The sequence below is a fragment of the Mauremys mutica genome, chromosome 10 (genome assembly GCF_020497125.1).
Source record: "Mauremys mutica isolate MM-2020 ecotype Southern chromosome 10, ASM2049712v1, whole genome shotgun sequence".
Classification (NCBI taxonomy): Eukaryota; Metazoa; Chordata; order Testudines; family Geoemydidae; genus Mauremys; species Mauremys mutica.
The window spans coordinates 17,440,749-17,460,700 of record NC_059081.1 but is presented as its reverse complement, the minus strand read 5'-3'; the positions used below and the strand labels follow the sequence as shown (position 1 = coordinate 17,460,700).

Here is a 19,952-nt window from a genome sequence, read left to right as displayed (position 1 = left end):
AGCTTCTCCGCAATCGGCTCCAGCGGGCGGACGTGCGAAGGCAAGATGCTGGCGATTGACGCCCGGGGCTGCGGAGGCAGTGCCGTGGCAGGGTCCTGGAGTGGGACGATGAACGGGAATGACGTTGACATTCGTGCCGTGACCGGCTGCGATAGCCTCTCTGAGACAACGTCTGCCTTGGTCCCATCGGTGTTCACTCCTCGAGGCGGAGTGATGCCGAGAGTGTCGGTCAGACAGAACCCAACCAGACAGCCTGGTGGGCGCCGAGTGCGATCCATGTGAACTCTGCCTTGAATGGATGCTGGGTGGTGAACGGCGTCAGGAATGTTCCCTCGACTGAGACCAGTACTGAACCAGGGGTGACTGCGGAGATCCCAGCGGCAACTTGCCTCTGGAGTGCGGGGCCGACAACGGTTGTGCTCCTGTTACTGGCATGGACATAACATCCTGGGCCGCCTTCAGGGCCTCCAGTGTGGAGGGCATCCAGACATCGGGGGAGGCCTGCTCCGAATGGGCTGGGCTCTCCGCTCGACTTGAGTTGGAGGCCTAGAGGCCGGTGGGGATCAAGGACTGCCTAACATGGGTCTAGCCTCTGCCCGGGTTTACTCCGGTGCCATAGTGAAGAAGGCCTCTTCCTAGCCTTCTTGGTGTGCCCCGTGGATGGGGAGCGGTGCTGACTAGTCGATGGCACCGAAGGGTTGCTATGAACCAACACTGCGGTACCTGGTGATGACTCGGAGCAGCGCGCCGAACCGGGGTCAGCGCCAACTCCATCCGAATAGCCCGGAGCCTAATGTCCCCCTTTCTCTTTGTCCAAGGCTTAAACGACTTGCAAATCTTGCAGCGATTGCCGAGATGAGTTTCCCCCAGACAGCGTAAACAGTCTGCGTGCAGATCACTCACTGGCATAGACCGCCTACAAGTGTCGCACGACTTAAAACCCGGGGCACGCCCCAGCCTGGGCGCTCTAGCTAAACTAAACAACTAACTAACTATAGGTACCACACGCTACACGAACAAGCAGTTTTGGGGATGAGCTACAGCAAAGCTGGAGCAAAGCAGTTCTGAAGCACCTTCACTGGCGGCAAGAAGGAACTGAGGGTGGGAGGAGCGCACATAGCCCCTTATACCATGCCATGGAGGTACCACTCCAGGGGTCACTAGGGAGCTTCCCTACGGGTACTGCTAAGGGAAAAACTTCCGGCACTGGTGCACGTGGCGAGCATACACACCTATTGTGGAATACACATGAGCAATCACTCGAAGAAGAACAGCAGGTATATAAATATCCTACAAAGATAAACACTGAAGATTACCGCCACTCAATTCTTTTGAAGACTGAAAGCCGTTTTAAATGGACATTCATGCAATATTCTAGGGCACCTCTGGGAAAGTACATGAAGAGCAAAAAAATGATGCACTATCTTTAAACTGCCATGACAAAATGACGTCAGCATCTATTCTGCAGTGCTCCAATTCATATTTCTGGCTGCTATAACCACAAGCAGAATTAAAGCAAAGAAGTAGGCAAGCAGTGAAAATTTGTTATTAGAGAATGAAAGAAATGCTAACCTAGGGCAACAGCACTGATGGTAATTGCATCTCCAGTCTCTTTCCTCTGCTCCTCCTTTTTCTGCTGGCATTTTATCTGAACTGTTTGTACATCCCTAGATTTTATTTATATTTTACATCCCTCTCTCGCTCTCTCAGTAGGAATTCCAACTGACTGCACAGACACCTACTGGCAAGGGCGGAAGAGACAACCTGAAGGTTGTTCTAATGCCAAAATCAGCAAACATTTGGGAGTTATTGCTTAAACAGTCTTTTTTTGGTCTTCATGAACTCTATGTACTGTTTGTGCATCCCCTGCAAGAACAAAATGCCAAGATAGGTTAGCTCTAAATTTAAACTATAGGAATTAATATCTTGACACTAGGGGGAAAATAAACAAAGAGAAAAAGTCTGCATACAGCAACAGAAAATACTAGAGCGATGACAGGGTCTCCCACGTGAAAGATTGAAAGAACAGTATTTTTTAGTTAGAACAGTACAAGAAAAATAAATGGTGTACATAAAGAGCCATTTAGGTGCTCCCTCTTTGGTCTTTCCCATAATACAAAACAAGAGGATAGGATAACGCACACACCCCTTATTGGCTAGCTGAAAAACAATAAGAATTACTTATCCTCCTGTTTCTGAGCATAAATTAATCACCTGCTGAGGTCAAGGAAGAAATACAAACATCTAGTCATGTAAAATTGTCACAGTCAAAGGACAGATACTTCTGCAATGTTACATCATTGAATGGGGTATCGTGAAGCCATATAACAAAGGTCAGGTAGCGCAGAGGAGGTCTATTTCCATCTGTCACTTTTTGTAGATGTCACAGCATGGCAGCAGATCAATTGTGGCACTTGTTAAAAGCTGTCCAAGATGAGGACCCCAACTAGCTGACAGGATGCCCCAGAACCATCCAGTGGGTGTGGCCTCAGCTCTTGCCCCACAGTAACATGCCCACTGCAAGGGCTTGTGTGTTTCATACACAATGACAATGATTTAAAAGAAAATAATCAGCCTTAAAAAATGTGTCATGTGAACATTTTTTATTTGCTATTAGAAACACCTATAACCACCAACTGGGTTTACAGAAAAAAAGTATGTCTGCTTTTCCCCCAGTACTTTTGTGCATCTGACATCTTTATACCATTCTGTGTTATGTTTCATTACTGTTTCCCTGTCCACGGTCAGGTTCCCTTTTTATTTGTGTGGACCTGTCACACAGTCACTGAAGGAAAAAAACACCACAAACATTGTCAAGGGAACAGGATAGTAGCTGACCTACACTTTTTAAAAATGGAGTGGATTTCAAGTTTATCATGTGTTCATTACCATACTAACCAGTATGGTTCACTGTAATATATTGGCTGTGTACAGTGGGTGCATTTAAGAAGTTCATTCCAGATTTGGAGATATTACTATTTTAGTGATACTCCTTATCCTTAAAATGGGAATACGAGCAGAAATGGGTGATATCTGTAAGTGTAGAAAGAACTTTTTAAATGCAGCCATTGCAGAGTTATGAGAAAGATCCAACTTGAATGGAAGTAAATTCAAGGTTAAAATGAAGATTAACACTATCTGAGCATGTGTCACGTTTGAGAACCATGATCTACGTTAGCCTACGTCCTACAGCACGTAATCAAAATGGCATTCACCAAAGAGAGTTTAAACCTTAACTCTGAATATTCATGCGTTTCATGGTTTAAATCAAGTTATCTTTATTTTCATAGTTTAACTTCCTTAAAGTTTTACAATAGTTTTTTTTTTTTTTTTGAATGCCAGGTGCAGAGGAAGTGGCTTTCCACTCAAAATTAGATGTCATAAGTGGTCATGCAATAAAGAAAAGAAAAAACCACAAACATAGAATTGGACATGAATAGGAATCTTATTTTCGTGCCCAGAACACTCCGCCCTATCACAGCTGTTTCATAAAGTACGGGTGGTGTCACAGTCCTGGGAATAAATTGAAAGGTTTTGGTGTACAATACTCAAAAAATGGACAGAATGTTTCCCTTTGCAATTTACATGCCAGAACCATGGTAAAAATCACAGGAGGTCATAAATGTAGATAAGAGGAAAAATCATGCAGCGCTTAGTTTTTCTGATTCTTCCTTAGCTTAATCTTATTTGAAGCTTTAGTTTACATGTAAATGCACGAAGTACCTGAAGTTCCAGATGTCAGTCCTTTGTCTTGAACAGACTGTAAAGTTAGCCCAAGCTTTCCCATTCAGTTTTGCTTAATGTTAAAGACCTTGCACAGTAGCTGCATTGATAATCTTTTAAAACAGAAGGCACTTTTCATTGGTTTGAGAAATATTTTCTATCACTTAAGTTGGGGATGCCACTGGAACCAGTAAACTCTCTCAAGATGGAAGAAACTTTAAAAGTGGTACAGTGTCATATTTGAGGACTCCAAGCATTTTAAATTTAATTAAAAGTCAAGTGCCCTTTTTAAACTCCGATTTACAGATGTATGTCTTTGTCAGGGCCTGCAATAAAAATCAGACTACTTGACCTACAATACTGCGTTGCAGACACCTTTGGGGCTGTAACTGCATGGTCCAAAGCACAACTATACTAAGGAACTAATTTTTCTGGTCTTAATTAATCATGTAAGACAGATTTCACTGTATTGCATTAGCATTAATAACTAGCAATATATGTAGACTCTGCCTTAGAAATGGGTGAGCTCTGCAGATAATGTGCTCATAGTGGGAGTACCCATTCTCTCAGTTTTTCTAATTTTCCACACCAGAGAGAGCAATAGTGATAGATATTCTAAAAACAGTGCACTACTGCAAGGAATAGTACATTGAATTATGTCTATACAAGTAGTACAGACATGCAGTTGAATTGAGTTATTTAATAAAAATGAATAGTCAAAGTACTCTACTTAGAGAGCAAAATTGCTAAAAAATAAATGAAAAGCAGCCATGAGACCATGGAAATAGTCATACTCGAGCAAACACGAATGATCCCTCTAACCCCCACAAGAGTGGCCAATGCCAGATGCTTCAGAGATTATCTGAAAATCTCCATAAATTACTGTAAATTGTACAAAAAAGTTTCTTTCCATGTCCAGCTGACAATTATTATACTCTGAAGCCTGAGGATCAATAGACCCTTTAACTTTTTATGCTAGTCTAAATGTTGTTATTCCGATATCCTGTGACAATGAGTTGCTCAGGTTAAATCATAACTGATGTTAGAAAGTATTTCCTTTTGACATATTTCCTTTTATTGAGTGTTTTCTTGTTCTTGTATTATTACTAGGAAACAGTAACTTCTGGTTGGCCTTCTCTACTCTATTTTGTATATACCGCTAGCTCTTTCTTATTCTTCTCAGTTATTAACCAAATAGTCCTATTTTTAATTTAATTTATGAGCCCTCTGTCCTTCTCCTTCAAGCCTCATTTCTGATGCCCTTCTCTGAACTGTTTCTGTTCTGAAGTTGGCAGTCATGTGACTAAAGTTGAATGTTACATTCAAGTTGAGGCTACATCAGTATAATGAGAGTATACAGCCTCTTAATTCACATTTTTCTTCCATATCTGAAAAGGTTTCTTTAAAGAAAAATTTACAGCTTGATCTGAAAGCACTATCAGGAATAGCAATAAGTTAAGAGTTAAAAACATTCCAAAATGTGAACATCTTTTCTAACACTTCAGAAACTTCAGTTGCAAAGCATTAATATGATTTTAGAAAGACTAAACTTTTTCAGTACTGGTCCCCTCTCATCACACCTGCTGTGCTGCCATCTTCCATTAACATACTACTGAATTCAGTTCAATGTTAGGAAAGTTCAAGTAGCAGTCAAGTAGCTAGCTAATCAAAATGCAGCCCAAGGGACCATTTGCAGCTCCCTTCAGCATTTCCATACAGAACCACCAGGCTACCCTGAAAAATCAAGTTTGCAATTGTCTGAATCTCTTTGATTCTATTAATTCCCTGTATCAGGTAGAATGAAAGGAGGCAAGCAGAATACAAAACAGTCATTTCTATTTTGTATCAAAGAAAATGCAGAATAAGATGACTATAGGCCAAACAACTAGACCATGGGAAGGTCATGACAGTGGGCTGAACTTTAGGCAATAAACACACACACAAAAAATCAGTCCACGCAACGTGTTACTCTGAGAAAGCAGTAGTCCAGAGACTTGATTCACAAATTGCTGTGTCGTCTAATATGTCAAAGATCCAAATATGGTGTCCTACTTTGGCCCATCAGAACAAATTTTTTAATTGAGATTTTTTTAAGTTACACATGGAGAATTTGTTGCAAGTACCATCTAGCCTGACCAAGTTCCAGCTAGAATCCTTCTTTAATACTAGATGAGTAAGGTGATATACAATACAAGCATGAACTAGCATTATTCCTTTAGGAATTATGCAGAATTCAATTTATAACCTAGCCCTCATTAACAGAATAATTCAACTTAAGGAGCACTGGATTTGCTTTGCATCAGAAAAATAGTAAAAAAGATAAAGTATTTTCCTTTTAAAAGGAGAAGGGCAGAAGAGTCATTCTTGAAGATCATTATCTTCACAAACTAAAAATCTGTTAGATATCTATCAGAATTCATTGGAAAGGTACCCATGCAAGCAATTAGCTGGTTATGAAGTCCTTCTAGTGCATGATCTCTCTCTCTCTCTCTCATGTATCAGTCTAACTTCTGCAGATAAACCACACAGGAATATTAACTCAGCCACTACCACCCTAGTTTGCTTCATCATAGCAACATTAAGAACAACCTGCAGCGCTGCGGACTTGTCAACCTGCCTTACTACAGTATATACAAAGAATGGCAGATGCCTGACAGACATCCAAGTGTCATCAGGAGGGGCTTTAAAGGAGTAACTTGTTTGCATGAGGATCAGTTCATAATAGGAAAAACAAAACTGGATGAAACCAACACTACAAGACAAGAAGGAAACACAGTATTAAAAAATGAGAGAGAGAGAGAGAGAGAGGCAGGAAGGAACAGAATAAAAAAATATTTTGAAAGATTGTTCAACCCTAACCCCCCATACCTGCACCCCACCCCACTGAACCTCAACCCCTGCACCCAGAGCTGCCCTGCACTCAGACCCCCTGCCTCCGGACCTGCACCCCTGCCCCCAGACAACCACCCACTGAGCTCCCTGCACTCAAAACCCCACCCTGATGCCTCACCCCCTGCAACAGCCCAGCCCCCACATCCAGACCCCCACACCACTGACCCACAACTAGCTGCACCCAGATCCCCACCCCACCAAGCCCCACTCCCCCAGTTCCCAGACCCCTTTGCTTAGCCTCAACCACCTTCACCTGGAAGCCCCTGCAGAGTCCCATTGCCTCTACACCTGGAACCCCACCAACAAGCCTCTGTGCATCCAGATCCACCACCACCACCTAGACACCCCCCTCCTCCTGCACCCAGATTATCCCACCCCAAATCCTCTCACCCCACACTGAGCCCCTCCATACTTGCATCCTGCCTGGTTGAGCCTGTCTACTCCACACCTGACGTGCCTGGCACAGAGGGGCAGGGCCACAGGTTGTCTCTGGGGCAGATGCAGGTCTTGTGCTGTGTCATGGTTGGGTGCAGCCTCACCGCCAAGTCCATGTCCTGTGGGCAGAGGAGCTGCAGGGTGATCTCCCACCTTCAGCAAGCCAGTGGCCTGTGCTCCCCACAGTCATGTTGGAGGCTCTGCATTTATTTATTGACAAATAAAACTTGCAGAATTTTTAATTTTTTGGCGCACAATGCTCTCAGGAATAGAAGTTGTATTGCCTAATACATTAGGTAATTACATCTGTGGTAAAAAATTTAGTCTGCATTGGGCTCACATGGCAGGCACAATATTAACAATGTCCTTGGTCTATCTAGGGTTTTGTTTTATAAATGACATACTAAGATCTAAAACTGGCAACATTATTTAACAATTGCCATTTGGCACGTGTGTACACACACACACACACACTTTAACATCATTCTTGTTCTGTAGTACTTTGAAGAATTACAGCCGTGGGTTCTTTAGTATACAGGTATAAAATAACTGAATGAAATGCCTGAAACCCTATAGACATCTAGATACAAGAAACCCACGGGTCATCACATCTATCTTCATAGATCCAGTAACCACTCCAAAGCACCAAGAAATCTGTTATCTACAGCCAGGCACTCAGATATCACAGAACGTGCTCCAAGGACAAAGTCTAGAATACACACTCAAAACCACCTTTACCAAACAAAGATGCTCCACCAGAGAAGTAGATTGCATTATGGAATGGGTCACCCAAATATCCTGAGAGAACCTGCTTCAATACAGAAATAAAACCCTCTCTGACTGCACCGCCCCTAGTTGTCACCTACCACCCCGCACTGGAACCCATATGGGGTATCACACAACTACAACCAATACTCAGTGGGGACTGCATCCTGAAAGAAATCTTTCCTGAACCCTTTCTCTTGCCTTCAAAACAACCCCCCTAACCCACACACCAGGACGCACCAAAGCGGCACCAGACCAAAACTCAAAGCGGCACCAGACACTCCCCCCTCCCTTCACATATACAACACCTTTTCAAGATCCATGGGTCCTACACATGCCTAAATGCCAAGAGCAACTCTGTGGGTGAAACCAGACAGATAATCACTATGCTCTCAGATGAACTCAGGCAGGAAAATGATAGAAGACAAAAATACCATATCACCTCTGGGTGAACACTTTTTTACAAAGCAATCACTCTATGTATGAACTATCAGGCCTCATCCCCAAAGGAAACCCTGTACAACACTTTCAAAAGACAAACCTGGAAGCTTAAATTCATAACTTTGCTAGACTCTAAAAATCATGGACTGAATAGACACACTTAATTTATGGCTTATTACAACAATCTATAACCCACTAACAACCACCACCCCTCCCTCCATCTGTTTTCTCTGCTCCCTCCCTTTCCTTTCCTCCCTATGACTGGAGAGGTATTAATGGGCCACCTCACCTTGAATGATCCCTTGAAATGTGTTAACTACTTATGCTAAACAATCTGTTCCACCTTGTATGTAGCAGTGACACTCTGGGACCATGTCTACGCTAGTGAACTTACAGCAGTACTGATGCAGCTGCGCTGCTGTAATGTTGCTCATGTAACCGCTCTGTGTCAATGGTAGAGCATATACACAGGCATTTAGCTGAGGCTCTATCTACACTACAGCCTATGTCAGCATAACTTATGTCACTCATGGGTGAGAATAAATCACCCCCCTTAGCAACATAACCTACACCGACATAAGCACTCGTGTGCACAGCGCTATGTTGGCAGAAGAGCTTCTCCCACTGACATAGCTTCTGCTGTTTGCGGAGATGGTTTTATTATGCCAGCAGGAAAGCTGTCTTCCATTTGCACAGAGCGTCTTCACCAGATGTGCTGCAGCAGTACAGCTGTGCCTCTGCAGCGCAGTACATGTAGAAATGCCCTGAGTTAGTTTACCAGATCTGAAGAACTACTCTTTGGAAGCTTGAAAACTTGTCTCTCTTTACCAACAGTAAATAATATTTTTAAAAATTCATTCCCTACCAAGGCAAGTGAACAGGTAGAGTAGTTATAGCTTCAATCTGAGATACTGTCCTACTTTATCACATAGGCCTAACAGGGGAGTGCCTCATAAAACCAGCATGCATCTGTGTCAGTGAGACATTACAAAACCATGGTTGTTTGAAAAGATCAAGCTGCCAAATGAGCTACCTTTGTGACTATCACAGGGACAGAAGATTTGACTGCAAAGGGAGTAGCGCTCCAGGCTAACAATGGATGAAGATGCTGCAGCAGTTTAAATTCCCTTCCTCTCCTGCTTAAACAGTCTAAAGAAAAGCTATTCTTCACAGAGGCCTAATGAAACAGTAAGAAAGTTATCATTTACATTGAGGTACCCTATCATGATTGCCCTTGGAAGTGCAGAACACAACTTTTTTTTCTTATTCTCATACTCGTCTGTTCTTGTTGCTACCCCCCAGGTATCATTTGGGTCAGTATTTCTTCTATTCAGGGATCTGTGGGCAAATTTGATATATTTATTGAAAAAATGGCTATAATACCTGTTAAACTCAGAGAGCAAGAGGGAGAATGAATGGACAGGGAAAAGGTCAAGTAGATGCTTGGAAAAAAAAAGTCTACTGATTTGCGAACAAAAACTAGCAGACACTTTCTATGAGCATCCTTGCAAGAGACGATTCATTCCTTCACAGGAAAATTGGAGTTCTGGAGAAGAAGAATTGAAAAGCTGATAGTATTAGAACACTGAGGTTTTTCAGAGATATCTGGAGGAAAAGAGAGCTTATGGTTCAATTTCTAGCTTTTTAGGCAGGTGGAAAAAAACAAAACAATCTCATAGTTGGATTCTCTACTCCTAAAATCCATTGCGTCCAAAGCACCAAAGAATGGTTTCAGGTCTTTAAAAATCAACCCAACCCACTTCCCATCCTCATACCCCATTGTAGTTGTTTCAACACCTTTTGACCAAGAGGATATGAAATATACCTGGTGAGGAAATGTTTATTACAGAAATCATTCATATTTTTCCTGTTTTTACACAAACTTGACAGAAAAGTTAGTTGTTAAGAGCGAATTTACTCAGTGACCGTTTTATTTCCTGTAAAACGCTGATCAAAAACAGAAAGAAAAAATAATTACTTATACTAAGATTAGGATGAGTCTTGGCGGTTTGGGGATCCCATTGGCCTAATGAAATTATTGCTTGGTGACACCTGAAGTAGTCTGTATCACAGAATCAGAGAATATTAGGGTTGGAAGAGACCTCAGGAGGTCATCTAGTCCAATCCCCTGCTCAAAGTAGGACCAACACCAACTAAATCATCCCAGCCAGGGCTTCGTCAAGCCGGGCCTTAAAAACCTCTAAGGATGGAGATTCCACCACCTCCCTAGGTAACCCATTCCAGTGCTTCACCACCTTCCTAGTGTAGTACTAAGCCTATAAAAGGACCAAGGAGGGGAACATTTTAACCAAACCCAATTCCCGCCTCTGTGTAAAATGATGCTTCTCCAGCACCAAGAGGGAATGTTGATTATTCTGTCAGAAATGTTTCTTCTACTCTTTTCAGAAGAGTGCCAAGGTATACCAAAGCAACTTGTCATTATTGATTTATTCATTGCAAGGCACATGTTTCCAGAAACTGTTCTGCTTTGTAATCATTTGAAGCGCACTTCAGCTGCTTAACTCAGATTTTTTAGGCGCTCTTGTCTCAAACCAGCACTCTCAAGCAATTTAACAAAACCAGTATTACCACGTTCTCATCAGTCTGCCCTGATCAATATTGCAGAATCTTAAGTTTGTAAGGTGTCCACTACCTCAGTACCTTTGCTACTTTCGCATTTTTTAATTAAAGATGTTTCCCTCCAACAGGGATCATAGTGGTGGCTCCCTAACCTACCAACACCAAACCTTCACCCAAGAATCAGTGAATTACCAACTAGCGACCAACTTCTATGGAGAATCATCATTCCCATCCAGGAATGGAGGGGCCAAACCAAATAGCTGACTTCCAACATGACCTAAAACTGGTATTTTCAGCAGAAGCAAATTCCAAAACCAAGGTCCTGCTTCTACAAAGGTCTTTCTTCGGGTCCTGTCACTCCCAACTCTGAGGACAGAGGGAAGAACCACTGCTACAAATCACAACTGCTCTCATGGCACATGGGGCAAGAGGCTGTCTTTTAGATACCTGCATCTTAGATCATTTAGGGCTTTAAATAGAATAAGCAGCAGTACTTTGAGTGAAGAAAATTGCAGAGCTTAGCTTCAGCTTTACAATCTCCTGTGCCTAGTGGCACATGAGGCAACCAATTTTTCCCCTCTGCTGTCTGTCCACAGCAAAATATTGGACTTCATCCATGATGACTACATCCTTTCCATCTTGCAATAGGTTTTTCTTTGTCCTTCATGCATTCTCTTTCCTCCAGGTCAGAGCCAACCTAAGATGTAGCTTGTGCTTTTGCCGTGGGGTAATCTGAGGGCATGGTCACACCACCACAGCTGCCTGTTGACCTGTGCAGTGCAATACTTCCACATTGGTTACACAATCTCTCCAATGCATTCTTAAGATTCTTCATAAACAATGCTGGTGGAGTGCATTCACCTTCACCATCCTGTTGTGTATTTTCACCACCTGCCACATTTCTAAGGTGTACAATAGTAATAGCATACCATTGTACAATCTGATTTTTTATTGTAGATCTATCTTTTTGCTCTTCCAGATGTCTGGCAAACAAACAGGACAACGATCAACTTGCTTTGCCAATTCTTCCCTTCACTTCCTTAGTGAGCAGGACATTTACAGATACTGTATTTCCAATACAGTGGAGTCTTATCTTATGCGGGGATTTATGAAGATTCCAACTTGCTGGCTCTTCCTGTTCGTTGTCATCACCTTCGTTTTCTGTAGACGATTTTATAGTTCCTCTAACTCTTTGTTAGTCAATGTTTCTCTATGGCTCTCAATTAATTCTTCAATTTCTTCCTCAAGGATGTCAACAAAGCCATCACCACCCACTTGCCTGGCCACCTGAACAATGCATTTCACTTCTTTATCAATGGTCGGGAAACCCTTAAAATCATTCACACGGTCTTTCCATAGGTTTCGCCAACAAGCATTGACTGTTTCCGGCTTGATTGCATCCATTGCCTGTTTAATATAAGTGATGGAATCGGCAATGTTGAAGGACTTCCAACACGATACATTAAGATTGGGATCAGCATTCATAGCGCTCTGTATCCGTGAGAACATAAGCCTTGCGTACATGGCCTTGAAACAGCGAATCACGCCTTGGTTGAGAGGTTGGAGGATGGAGATGGTATTGTGGGGGAGAAAGACGACTTCAACGTCATTATGCGCAAACCAGAGTGCCTCAGGGTGGCCAGGAGCATTATCTACGATCAGCAACACTTTAAAGTCAAGTCCTTTCTTTTCAAGGTACTGCTTGACCTCGTGGAAACACTTGTGAAACCAATCCAGAAATTATGCTGCCGTCACCCAAGCCTTTTTATTTGATTGCCAGAACACAGGCAGGAGGTTTTTGTTCTTGCCTTTTAGGGCACGGGGATTTGCAGACCTGTAGAGCAAGCCCGGCTTTACTAAACGCCCAGCTGCATTGCCACAAAACAACACAGTCACATGGTCTTCAGCTGCTTTGAAGCCAGGGGCTCGTCTTTCTGATTTTGAAATGTAAGTGCGGTTGGGCATTTTGTTCCAGAAGAGCCCAGTCTCATCAGCGTTAAGAACTTGTTCCAGAAGATAGCCCTTTTCTTCTATGATTTTCTTTAATTGTTCAGGGTAGGCTTTTGCTGCCTCTTCATTGGCAGATGCAGCTTCACCAGTAGTCTGCACATTTTTGAGATTGAAGCAGTTCCTAAAACTGTTAAGTCAACCTTGGCTGGCTTTGAATTCCTTCTCATCAGAAGGCTTTGGCGGGAGGTTTGCACAGCGCATAGAGGCTAAGAGCCTTTTCTAGCAACATGTTGCCATCGATAGCCACATGTTTACGGTTCATGTCTTCCAGCCATAAGTTTAATGCCTTTTCAGTCTTCACTAAAGTCTTATCACACACCTGGCTCGTCACCTTAGGCGTTACTGGAGCACTTGATGCCACGGCTTGACGAATTTCTCTCTCTCGAATCTTGATGGCATGGATGCTAGATTCGTTGCAGCCATATTTATGCGCCACATTTAAGACCGACATACTGTCTCTCAATAAGTCCAACACAGACAGTTTTTCCTCGAGCGTTGGAACAAATCGCTGTTTATTCAGTTGAGCACCAGATGAAGTAGTTGGCTTGTGTTTAGGGGCCACATTGTATGAAAAATATGTATCTTTAAACACTAGAATCACACTCAGTGTGGCGAGATGCTCATACTATGAGAGGCATGTAGGAACTGAGACCGACTGAGGGAACAGCAGATTCACGTCTCCCATCTCATGCTCACTCCGGGGCATACATTCATTGCGCACATATAGTTGAATTCGCGTAAGTTAAATGCGCGTATGATGCAACTCCACTGTATAGACAAGTCATCAACTATTGCATACTCTTCTCCATCAATCAGACATCTGCCAGCATCAACAGCATTCGCTACTATCTCCATGATCTTCATCTTCTGCATACTGATACAAAGTCCCACTTTGGCCACTTCTGCTTGTATGCTCATAAAGAGTCTTTTTATTTAATCCAAGCTGGCATCCAGTATGACTAGATCATCTGCAAAATCTAAATCTCGCAGCTGATCTCTTGCTCAATACCAGTGTCATCGGCAGCAGTTGTCGCTCTTCTCATCACACTCTATGACAATGCAGAAGAGAAGTGGAGATAATACATAACCTTACCTTAACACCATGTAACAATCTTAAACTACTCCATGCCTCCACTCTTTCCAGATGCAGCACATGCAGATTTGTCACACACAGCTTTTATCAAATTAACAATCCTTGTTGGAATTCCAAGGTGTCTCAAGATCTTCTCTGCGGACACTATCATATGCTTTTGTAAAATCAAGAAAGTTAAACCATCGTCTGCTGGTATTTTAAGCCTCTCTCAATAAGTCTTCCAAAGGGAAAATCTGGTCTGAACACAAGCTTCTACATCAAAATACTTGAATACTTTATCAAGAGCAGCTTTCACCCTATTCAAAATGATAATTCAGAACACTTTTCCAGGTATAGATCTGAGCGTCACCCCTCTCCAATTATCACAAATAAGTTGGTCCCCCTTTTGCAGGAATTTTGCAGATACCTGCTGAAGACTGGAGAAGAGTTATCTCCTTTTCCCAAACCATTCTGCACAACCTGCAGGTGCACAACCACTTCCTCCCCAGCCTTTAACATTTCAGCATCTATATCACAGCCTGGTACGTTACCACTCTTCTGTAGGTTTATGGCCTCAGTTACTTCCTCAAAAGCAATTACCTTTAATGATATAGATAAGTCTGCTATTTCTTCCCATCTATAAATGTGTTAATGGTTCTGGTTGGTTAAGCACAGCCTGGAAATGTTCCATCCAATGGGCTTTCTGTCCTTCCTGTGTGGTTAAAATTGTACCACCTCAAGCCTTCACAATACCACAACAGTTCAAGAATTGTAGTTATCAGCTGTTTAAATACTAGAAAAAGCTTTTTAGAATCCCCTCTCTTATACATGACCTCAGCTTCTCTCACTTTATTTTCTGCTCATTCTCTATCTCTTCTAGCCAATCTTAACTTCCTTGTCTTTGTCTGCCTTTTCCTATTGCAGAATAGCTTTTACTGCTATCTCCTTTTTGTTGAATTTTCTTCTTTAATTATTTCCTCTCTTCAACAAGCCTCCCTACATTTGGTTGGAAACATTCTTCCTTCTTAGATCTTCTCACCCCCTTTGTAATCCTGGCTGCATCCACGCTTACTTCTTTGAAAAACTACCATTGTTCTTCTATAACAGTATTGTTCCCAGGATAAAAAAAAAAAAAGAGAGAGGATAATATTTTTTACTGAACCAAATTCTGTTGGTGAAAGAGACAAGCTTTCAGACCTGAAGAAGAGCTCTGTGTAAGCTTGTCTCTCACTAACAGAAGTTGGTCCAAGAAAACCTATAACCACCTCACCCACCTTGTCTCTCAATTGTCTCCTATATCATCCATCAGCATCTTTAACTCTTCAGATCTACTGCTAAATTGCAGCTTGAAATGCATCGTCACTCTGGATCTATTAACTTTCTAGTATCATATATACCTTCTGCCTTTCATGATGTTACCTTCGTTAGTTTTATTTTGATTGTTCTAATAATAAGATGGGGGGGAAGTGTGACATGAGCACTTGTATACACCCTGGAATCCAACAGTTCCCACACCCAATTCTTGTCTTAAACAGGGTATCTTCACAGTTAAGGTTCAGATGATTCACTTCCTTGTTGCTTTGGTTCTCAATCATCATAGAGTTGAGGATTTGCTGGTTGACTATCTTGTCTTTCATCCAGCAGATCATGGCTCTCCACTGTTGGTGTCTGTATTTGCAAATCTGTGACAGACTCATTTTATCTCTGGTTTGTTTCCATAAGAAAGCATTTTTACAGGGACAGGTTGTTAGCCTGGCTTACAATCCCATACCAAGAGGACAAAAATGCAAAGCCCAGCATCCAAATATAATATGGTCTTTTCAGACTACCATAGCTAAAATGTGTGCTGCTGTATTCTGCACTAGCCAAAGGCTATATGTGGGTTTCAAAAGGTATGCCCAGGTACAACACACAGCAGTCCAACCTAGAGATGATGAAGACAGCAAAACAAACATGGTGGGTATGACGTTCTGTACCTCGGAGAACACCCTACACCCCCCATGTTCATCTTTCTAAAATGTTTATGTGGCATCCAATGCAAAGTTTGTCATGTCAGGTGTCTTCAGAAGGCTCATGATGCACTGAGCATTGTTTTTATAGTGATGTCATAGTAATTGTTGTTACAATAATGTTATAGTAATATTATAGGTTGTAATTTCATGTATATAGTTATGAGGCTGAAAATGTGTCCTCATGGCTTAAAACAAGCCCAGGCAAAAACTCTCCAAGAGCAGAGGAGAGTTCACACCTCATCAAGGCATGTATGGGACAAACCCAGCCCCGACAGGAACAACGGACACTGGCCTAGGCAGTAACAAAGGATTTGTTGGACTCAAGTAAGTCACCCCCCCCTTCTTTTGGTCAGTTTGGGACTATGATGGGGTAATGCTCATCTGACTCTGAAGGGTGGGGGGGGGGACAAAGCCAAGAGGGAAGAAAGAACATGATAAAAGGGAGAGACATTTACCATGCTCTTCCTCTCTCTTCCACCTCCATCTACAGACACCACCACCAAGCGACTGAAGTGCTGATCAAAGGGGAGAGCCTGGCTGACGGGCAAACAGCCAGCCTGTGGTGAGAAGCATCTAAGCTTGTAAGGACACTGAAAGTGTTAAGATCAGCTTAGAATGTGTTTTGCTTTTATTTCATTTGACCAAATCTGACTTTTTGTGCTTTGACTTATAATCACTTAAAATCTATCTTTTGTAGTTAATAAATCTGTTTGCTTATTTTACCTGAAGCAGTGTGTTTGGTTTCAAGCATGTCAGAGACTCCCCTTGGGATAACAAGCCTGGTGCATATCAATTTCTTTGTTAAATTGACCAACTCGTATAAGCTTGCAGCGTCCAACGGGCATAACTGGACACTGCAAGATGGAGGCTCCTAGGGCTGTGTCTGGGACTGGAGATATTGGTTAGTGTCTTTTGGTTGCACAATTCAAGCAGCTTACATGCCAGAAGCTATGCGTGAACAGCCCAGGAGTAGGGGCTCTCACAGCAGAGCAGGGTAAGCTGGCTCCCAGAGTCAAGAATTGGAGTGACCTAGTGGATCACCGGTCCAGATAACATCAGGGGAACGTCACAGTGGGGTCTGCACCTCAGAGGAAAGGATGCACTCATTTAAACAATTCAACTTAATTTCCATTGCCACTAAAGAATTAAAACAGATTAATCCAGTAAGAGTCAAGGTTGTGACCCACTGACTGTTGATGAACTTATACCCTTCAAATGAGGGTGCAGATACAGCCCTAGTCAAATCCTCAGTGTTTCCCCGTGCCAACAAGTATATCTTCCAGCTTATCTGGAGTGAGTTTATGTGAGCTGGCTTTCTTCCAGGTCCCTCCGTCTGCCAGAGACTGGAAATGCAAGCCATCATCCTACAGAGATCAATCACCAGTGTTGTCACAGTAGCCAGTACTGAGTATTATACCATGAAAGGGGAAGAGGGGTAACTGGTGAGAGGACTATTGTCAAATGCTCACTTCTGAGGCAAGGACTGGGTTATAGCATATTTAAGTACCTCCAGGAATTCACTCCCCTTCAAGCAGGCATTAACAATTCTCATAATTAATGGGGCTACCTTCACCCCCACTAGTCTCCACCAGCCAAGAATTGTTTAAGAATCCCTCTGCCAGGGCTTCCTTTTTAACTATAACTAGAAACCCATAGTCCCTTCCACCTGATCATATAACCCATTACATAGTAATAGAGTTTAAAGAGAGAACAGCCTGGACCAAAATTCTGAATACCCAATAACTTTGGAGGAGTTCAGATACAGATCTTCTAACTTCACTGCTCACATTATCTAATATTTTACACAATCTGATTGTACTCTGCCTCGGGGCTGGATTCCGAAAGTTCAGGTATTTGTTGTCTCCACAAGACATGGCAAAAATCATATGCATTTTACTAGTGCAATGTAGAGAACAAGAGTTAGAGAGGAAAGTTGTGTATCACTGATGAACACCTGAGTGACTAGAGAAGATATTAATCCTAAGTAGCAACCAGCAAGAGGAATACCACAGGATAGCCAGAGAGAATGGTAATTGGAAGGTGATTTTAAGAGACTGTCAGAGGGTCAAGCAGCTTGAATTAATTTTGTTTACCTTTTACAGGGCACAACGCCATTGAGGCAACTGCTGTTTTATTATCAAGATGAGGATCTGTTCAATACATCCATGGCCTCTAGTCTTTCCTGATAGGTTTCTCACAATCTCATGAAGTTTGAAAAGATTTTTAAATTAACAAATTAGCATATTAATTTATCATTCATTATGCTGCATTTCTCAAAAATGTATTCTCTGTAGGGTTGTATGGCTGTTCAGATAAACCTAGAAATAAACATACAACTCTAGGATAAACCTAGGTATACTGTACATGTTCATTTCGAAAAAGTTCACCCACACAAATTATGTGAAACATTTAATTTTTATACTAGGTAGTTTAGCTGTCTATATATGACAAGGCAAACAGAAGTGCAGTTAAAATCCTCTGGCAAATATGAGATACTTTTACTCTCTCTGCTCCAACTATCAATGCCCTTAATCTGACGTAAACGGAGGAGAGTTCTGCAATCCACAAATGTAATCAATACAAGTGTCCATGACTAAAAGTAAGACAAACCATACAGATGAAAACTTCACAAACGGAGATTAATTTAGCTGGCTTGACTTTTGGGGTTAGTTCACCTTTCTTGTATTACATGATCATCTACCTATATCACATGATTCTTTTCTGTACACAGAGCATAATCCTTTTGCCTGTGTATTTAATGAAGAATCAGCATTTGTACTTTAAAATAAAAACTTCTACTCTTTTGTGTTCAAATGGCATGTATTTATGCAGTATTTTAGTGTTCCACTTTGGCACTGAACTATTTAGAGAAAGAGGAAATAATAGCATTACATTTTTTTAAAAAGTGTTCCCTAAATAGTTACATACATACACATACACCACTGCAAAAAAAACCCTGCACCTTCTCATGTTGCCAGGTGGGAAGCAGCGAGGGATGTGCTGGCCACGGCTTCCCGCCTCCCCCATTGGCCTGGGACGGCAAACCGCGGCCAGTGGGAGCCGCGATCAGCTGAACCTGCCGACGCAGAAGATAAATAAACTGGCCCGGCCCGCCAGAGTGCTTAACCTGGCAAGCCACATGCCAGAGGTTGCCGACCCCTGTTATAGATTAAAGAACACATGCTTAAAAATTGTATATATTGTAGTCTCCTTTGTGACTGGACCTTATGCCTGCCTGCAGCTCCACTGACTTCAATGAATTACACTGCACAAGAGAAGGGATCTACCTACATGGGTCAGATTTCAGGATTAATGCCTTAATTTACTGTGACAGCCTAAATGGGTATCATACTGTATAGCACACTAGTGAAGGCAGACTACTGCATTGCTCAACATTAAAAAAAGTGAATTCAGCATTTTATAATTATTTTTGGAATTATAAATGTTTCAGTCTGCTGAAATTAAACCTACCTCAAGAGCTCAAAAGCAGCATCAAAATTAATATATTAAATAGAACTTTTAAAATAATATTAATAAAAAATTAAATATTGTGGTGATGTGGTCTCAAGAGATATCTATAATAGTCTAGTCTGAAAGTGTTGAAATTACTATTGTTCTTGTTCGTTACTCTAACAGTAGGATTTCATGAACTGTTTGTCCAAAGCTATCACTGAGACACTGTAGTGGATAAAACAGAAAAATGGTAAACCTCATGTGTTTACTGTCTTGTAATTACCCAGCATGGAAATAGCTGAATAACCAAAATAGATTCCAAAGATAATATATTACAAAGAAAGCAATGGAAATATATCTTTATTTTTGGAGCTGATGGGTACATATTTAGGGATGACGATTAATCATAGTTAACTCACGCGATTAATTCAAAAAAAATTAACTGCGATTAAAAAATTAATCACGCTGTTAAACAATAGAATACCAGCTGAAATTAATTAAATATTTATGGACGTGTTTCTACATTTTCAAATATACTGATTTGTATTACAACACAGAATACAAAGTGT

At 41.8% G+C, this 19,952-nt stretch overlaps 1 protein-coding gene across 1 annotated transcript in view; it reads right to left on the bottom strand.

Annotated features, from left to right (window-relative positions):
• MGAT5 (alpha-1,6-mannosylglycoprotein 6-beta-N-acetylglucosaminyltransferase) overlaps positions 1-19,952 on the bottom strand; it is a 148,473-nt gene that overhangs the window by 107,112 nt on the left and 21,409 nt on the right. The gene's annotated exons all lie outside the window — the stretch shown is intronic.